The 6,335-nt window shown below is 38.4% G+C and overlaps 1 non-coding gene across 1 annotated transcript; it reads left to right on the top strand.

Annotated features, from left to right (window-relative positions):
* Window positions 1-5,649: 5,649 nt before the first annotated feature.
* TRNAT-GGU (transfer RNA threonine (anticodon GGU)) lies at window positions 5,650-5,723 on the top strand. Its single transcript has one exon. It is a non-coding gene; the product is annotated as a tRNA-Thr (tRNA).
* Window positions 5,724-6,335: the final 612 nt, after the last annotated feature.

The following is a 6,335-nucleotide window of genomic DNA, read 5'->3' as shown; positions in this document are numbered from 1 at the left end:
CAGGAATTAGCAACATCAAAAAGCTATTGTTAGAATGAGATATATCAGAAATCCATTGTTGGAATGAGCAGTATCAAAAAACCATTGGTGGAATGAGAGTTTTAGGAAAGTCATTGTTGGAATAAGTATTCCGAGAAGGCCATTATTGGAAAAGTTTCTGAGAAAGTCATTATTGGATATTTTTTTTTTGAGAAAGTCGCGTTTTTTCATATGAATCATATCACAAAATCTTTGTTGACATGAGTGTTTCAGCGTATCATTGTTATTGTTGACGAGCGCTTTAGCATATCGTCACTGACATGAGCGTTTCAGCATATCGTCACTGGCGTGAGCGTTTCAGCATATCGTCACTGGCGTGAGCGTTTCAGCATATCGTCACTGGCGTGAGCGTTTCAGCATATCGTCATTAACATGAGCGTTTCAGCGTATCATTGTTATTGTTAACATGAGCGTTTCAGTTTATCATTTTTGTACATAATATGACAAGTGTATGATAACAGATGAGGCGGCATGCGCTCCCTTCAATTCCTTCTAAATATACCTTCATTCTGATTTGAACATTTATTCTTCTTAACGAAACCTCAGAACTCTTCTCCAACTCTCAACCCCATCTCGTTTGTTTTCACCACAAAATTTATTAATCGTGACAGTACCCAATTGTCCGTGGAAAAATATATTTTAAAAGTTTTGTATGTTTGTTATTTTTGTTCATTTTTTTCTTTTTGACTCAAAACAAAGTGTTCCGGACTCTGCCAGCCACGAAGCAGGGCTGGAAGAGATCTCGGCAGCGGGATAAGTCCAGTGGGAAAGTTCCGGCATTCATTAATTCAGCATATCATTGTTGACACGAGCTTTTCAGCATATTATTGTTATAAGGGCGTTGTCAGAAAGTCACGGTCGGAGTGAGCTTTATAAGAAAGCCATTCTTAGAATGGCATCATCAGAAACATATTTATGGAATGAATTTTCTGAGAGAAAGTCATAGTAAGTGTAATTGAGTCAGAAAATCGTCTTTGGAAAAAAGCGCTATCAGAAAGTCTTAATTGAAGTGAACATTGTAAGAAAGCCACTATTGGAATAAATATCCTGAGAAAGTCCTGGGTGATATGATTGTTGTCGGAAAATCACTGTTGGAACGAGTGTTTCAGCATATCGTCCTTTTTAATAAGCATTGTCAGAAAGTCATAATACAGGGATGAACTTATCATCGAATGAACATCATTGATATCATCATCACCGAAAAAGAATTTTTCACAAAATAAGTATCATGAAGGATAAATTGTCAATAACATTCTTTACAATTGTTGATAATTAACTTGATAACATTGTTGCCATCCTCAAGTAAAGCACATTTTAACATATTGAAAAAATAATAATAATTGCAGTTTAGTTATTTAATACTAAAATAAATGTCTTTAAAGTATATTTTTCATCGCTATTTCATTCTTATTGCTAACTACACACGCATTTTCTAATTAAGTTTAAAATTCTAAAATTTATTGTTTCTTTTGTAAGCTCTTCCTGAAATACCCATTTTAAATTTCAAACATGAGCGATGAATATGCGTGTATTCTCAATAATTCTCATAACAAATGAATTTAATCAACGACGATATTAAAATAGCGCCATAATTCAAGCAAGTATTATTGATATAAAGGGGAGTGTCACGACCACCTGAAGTAGATTTTTTAAAAATTCCTTTAAAAAAATATTTCATCGAATTACGAATCAATTGCAAAAAAATTTCGTGTCAATTGGTTTATTTTTTCTTGTACGCATTTACATTGTAATACATTACTGTCACAAAGACATTTCCCTATGCACCACGGTATAATATAGGGCCTTGTTCCATTATATATGACCCTATGTTATACTTTGTGGTGCATAGGAAGATGCCTTTGTGACACAAAATTTAAAAAAAATTTGCTTATTTGTTCTTTTAAAATAAGAGCGTGAAGTAATGTATTATAATGTAAATGTGTACAAGAAAAAATACTTTGAACACAATTTCCTCAGATTTCAGCTCACCCGTAAGATTAAAAAGAAAAACTACTGCACCAGAAATTCTGAAATTTTGTAGAAAGGTTTATTTAACATGTGCTAGTAAAAATGACCCTCGAACTTGGACATCTGACCATTCGTTAGAATTTTATGAACTTTTAACGTAGTAGTTTTTTTTTTCTAATCTTACGGATGAGCTCAAAAACTGCAATTTGCAAACAATCGAGTTAAGATTGTTTTTTCTTGCATGTGGTAACGGTAAAAAAGCCTGAAGACTAGTAAAACCTACGTCTTACAAAGGCGGGTTGGTTAAAGCCCGAAATACGCTAGTAAACGAATTGGAATCTCGGACTCTTACCAAGACAATGCCTCCCTTTTTTCAATCAATTATCATCATGAACTTATTAGTTCACTAACAGTTATAATTATTTAATAGTCCTTCATTAAAAAACGGGCTCCAAATTTTACTGCTCCAAACAATATGAACTTCAAATCAATTAATTAATTTCATGATAATTACAGGAACTAAGAAGTTCGCGATGGAGTTTATTAATTCATTTGTTAATTATTGAATTATTAAAATTATTGATTGATAATTAATAAACGACTTGAGCCGCTCATGATGGTTGAATGATTCATTAAAAACGGGATTTGACTTTGACTTTTCTCAAATTGCAAAAGTCGGAAAGGAAAACGTATACGTAAACGGGAGGAACAACTTGCCTTGGTAATACTTAGGTCTTACCAGTAAAAACCTAGTCTTTTGGGCTTTTACCGTAACACATACATTTACACTATAATTTATTAATTCTTTTATTTTGAGTGGGCAAAAATAAACCGATTGACGCGAAATGTTTTGCATTTGATTTGCAATGGAAGGAAATATTTTCTAACGCATTTTTGAGAAACCAACGTTGCGACACCTTCTTAAACCAGTGTCGTAACTAGGCCTAGGCAGGGCACACAGGACCAACTTGGGGAACGGGGGGCCAGAAAGGGAGCCTAAATGCAAATCCTTGCACAGGGCACAGGAATGGCTAGTTATGGTACCGACTTAAAATATTACATATTTAAAATCTAACTCGCATTCCATTGCTACTGCACCATACCACGACACGTCCTTCAACACACACAATTATAAATCATTATCGACCGAGATGCTTCTCAAAATTAAATCATCCGAACACTCCATTGTCCAATTCCTTTGACTCCAACAACCGCGATATCTACGGTATCGGTTAAATAAGCTTAATATCAATTTCTCTTATACCACAACTATCTCGGAGAGAGAGAGAGAGAGTGAAACACACGCACACACACATCAGAAGCCAAATACCCCCTTTTGGCAAATCTGAAATTCAGACGCCGAATGGCTTCGATTAATCATTATCCCTGCTCTCTCTCTCTCGACCGAGTAGCGGTTTGCTAGCATTACCGCCATCAGCAGGCGGTACAAATCAAAGCACGAAACACAAACTTTCCAACATCACGGATGAGAGGACGGTAGAGAGAGATTCCAGATAGGGTAAATTCCGAAACTAGATGATAGAACTTGTTAAGCTTTTCCGCTATAGACACACACATACATTCCCATCTTAGTATAACGCGGCCAAGTATCCATCTACACACACCATCGAATCGGAAGAGAAATCTTGTTACGCGTCCCAACTAATCCACCAATAGCTATCATTCCTCGGAGGTAATACTAAGTGAAAATGGCATCGCCATTCCAGAAGAGGAGAGAGAGAGAGAGAGAACTATACGGCTGTACATTTTCCTGTGTAATCCAATGAAGTCCTTTTCCACCCCTGCATCCTCTCTTCCTCGTTCTCTTGACACCTTCATCTGGTCTTAAGTGTTAATGGGAGGAAACCCGGACGCGTTCGTTTCTCGGATCCGCGTCTGATGTTTAATACGCGAAAATAATTCGTCATCGCCGCCACACGCTTTGTCTCTCAGTTTTGGTTGGTTGGTGGAGGCAGGCTCGTGTCTGACCGCTTTGGTGTGGTGGTAATCGATTCCGTTCGGGAATATTGATGTTTACGTCATGTCGATGGATCGCATGCCGGGCGGATACAGAGTAACTGGCATTAATAGTGGCTAGTTTTGGTGGAGTATGGGATGGGAAAACTCTGTTTTGGTTAAGATGTATTACCGGTAGGGCACAGAATGCCGCTTTGGTGGTCGAGTAGTCACAGTGACGGACTCGCATCGCGAGGACCCGGGTTCGAATCCCACCGTCGCCACAGTGGTGGTCGGCGAAAGTTGGTTTTTCTCTGGATCGAATTCTTCGAGGCGTTATAGCGAGCCGATCTCCTCCTTAAAAAGTATCGTCACAGGAAGAATCAGGCACACAATGGTGCAATTATTCAATGATTACACATAACTCATAGTTCGAAAAATTGATGACAGGACAGATGACAGCCCTATAAAAAGCATTACATAGAAACAAACTTCAAGTTACGTTCATGACACATACACGCATATTTTCAAGCATGGTCCAGGTCTTCTCCGACCACCAGCTAGAATCTCTTCATTTAGACACAGCAGAGGGTCATGATCTATTCAGGAGGAGGTGGCAGATCACAGAAGAAATCAGCCTAAAAAGTGTAAACATTTCATAGTGCGAATGAGAATTACTGATTAGGGACAAATTGCTTGTATGAGTCTTTAAGTACAGTCAAGCTCGGTTATAACGACATCAAAGATAACTCGAAATTTTGTTGTTTCAGTCGAGGTTAATGATTTCAAGACGATTCTTTTTCTGCGTAAAATATCACGGCTGTGGTCTATTAGAAACAGACAAGGACTTACCAGGACGTTTGGTCACGGTCGTTAATTTACTTCAGACGTTTGAGTTGCAGCTGTGGCGGGTATTTTCATGAACTACTACTTCTACTTAATCGTTCATGTGCCTCGTAGACATTCCTCTGCGCAATTTCTAACGCATTCGGAATGTGTTGTGGGAGTGTATGCGATGCATGGCTATAACATATTTATGTTGTCAGAGTTGGCCTTGGTTGGTGTTCTTGCTAGTGCTGCCATCTGTTTTCCATGTTTTGCAGAAAAGATTGTAAATGCTTGAATTTTCATGTTACGTAAGTATCATGTGGAAGTTACTTCATGTACCACTGAGTGCGGACGAGGTGTCCTCCTATTCAACTTCCCCACCTCCGCTTGCTGTAATTTCCCAGTTTTCTGTGTTCAACCACAGGAAGTGGAGCCAGAAACGTTGGTAAGAAGGGTACCTCGCCGATACCCAGTAGTATACCCATCTCTGAGGATAACCGCCACAGATGCGGGTGAAACGTCGGAAATACAATGTCAAAAAGCCCGGTAAGTTCTTGTTTTCCATAGTCAGGTGCAATCAAATGCAGCATAAAGTTATTTTTTTGTGAATATAATTCATCGAGAAACATGTAGTTGACAATTTAGAGAGATAGATGACTTTTTCTCAGCCCAATATATCGAGGAAACATTTTATTTTCTGGATATTATGCTGAGGTGAACTCGGAAAGAAAAGTCATCTTATCTCCGCCGGGAATCGAACCCAGGCTCTCTTGCATTCCGGACAAGCATGCCACCTGTCTAATGTCTCTACTTCAGTGCTTCACGCCACAATGCGTGAAATAAGGAAGGCAGGGTCGTGTCTCTAGTGGTGTAGATGGTAGCATGCTTGCCTGGTATGCTAGAGGGCCTGGGTTCAAGTCCCGGCTGAGACAAGATGACCTTTCTTTCCGAGTTCACCTCAGCATAATATCCAGAAAATAAAATGTTTCCTTGATGTAGACAATTTGTCGTAAATACAGGACGTCACTGATTTTCGCCAAAAAATTTTGCCAGTTGTAAGCGAAATCGTCACATTTTACTTTTAAACGACAGTTGGCGAGAAATACAGGGCTGCAGTGAATTTATAATGAAGTTAAACAAAAAAGAGCATTTTTCAAATAGAGGGTAATTATAATTGAAATTGCGATTTCAAAACACTGTGAAATAAGAACCGCTGTTCAGAGTGAATGGAAATTTTGCATGAATACCCCTGAAGCGAAGGGATTCTGTTTTGCTAAGGAAAAAAATATTTAGAAATTTATCGACAGGTGGCGTTGTACTCGTGAAACACTGAACATCAGCTCGCAGAATTGAAAAAATAGCCAGCAGGGGCAAACAAGTTTTAATTAACATCGCAAAATTTCATAACCCATGGAAACCATAACACAAAATGAAGTCACAAATCAAACACCTACGAATTACGCAAGAAATGTTCAATATGTTGTCCTCCGTGTCCTGCTACGAGTTGGGAGTGTAAAACTGCATGTTCCACCTACCTCATATAT

This window comes from Pholcus phalangioides, unplaced genomic scaffold (genome assembly GCF_987345545.1).
Source record: "Pholcus phalangioides strain wild (caught in Gottingen) unplaced genomic scaffold, Ppha-v1.0 ptg000003l_1, whole genome shotgun sequence".
Classification (NCBI taxonomy): Eukaryota; Metazoa; Arthropoda; class Arachnida; order Araneae; family Pholcidae; genus Pholcus; species Pholcus phalangioides.
The sequence above is the reverse complement of the archived record's forward strand: the minus strand, read 5'-3'. Positions and strand labels throughout refer to the sequence as shown.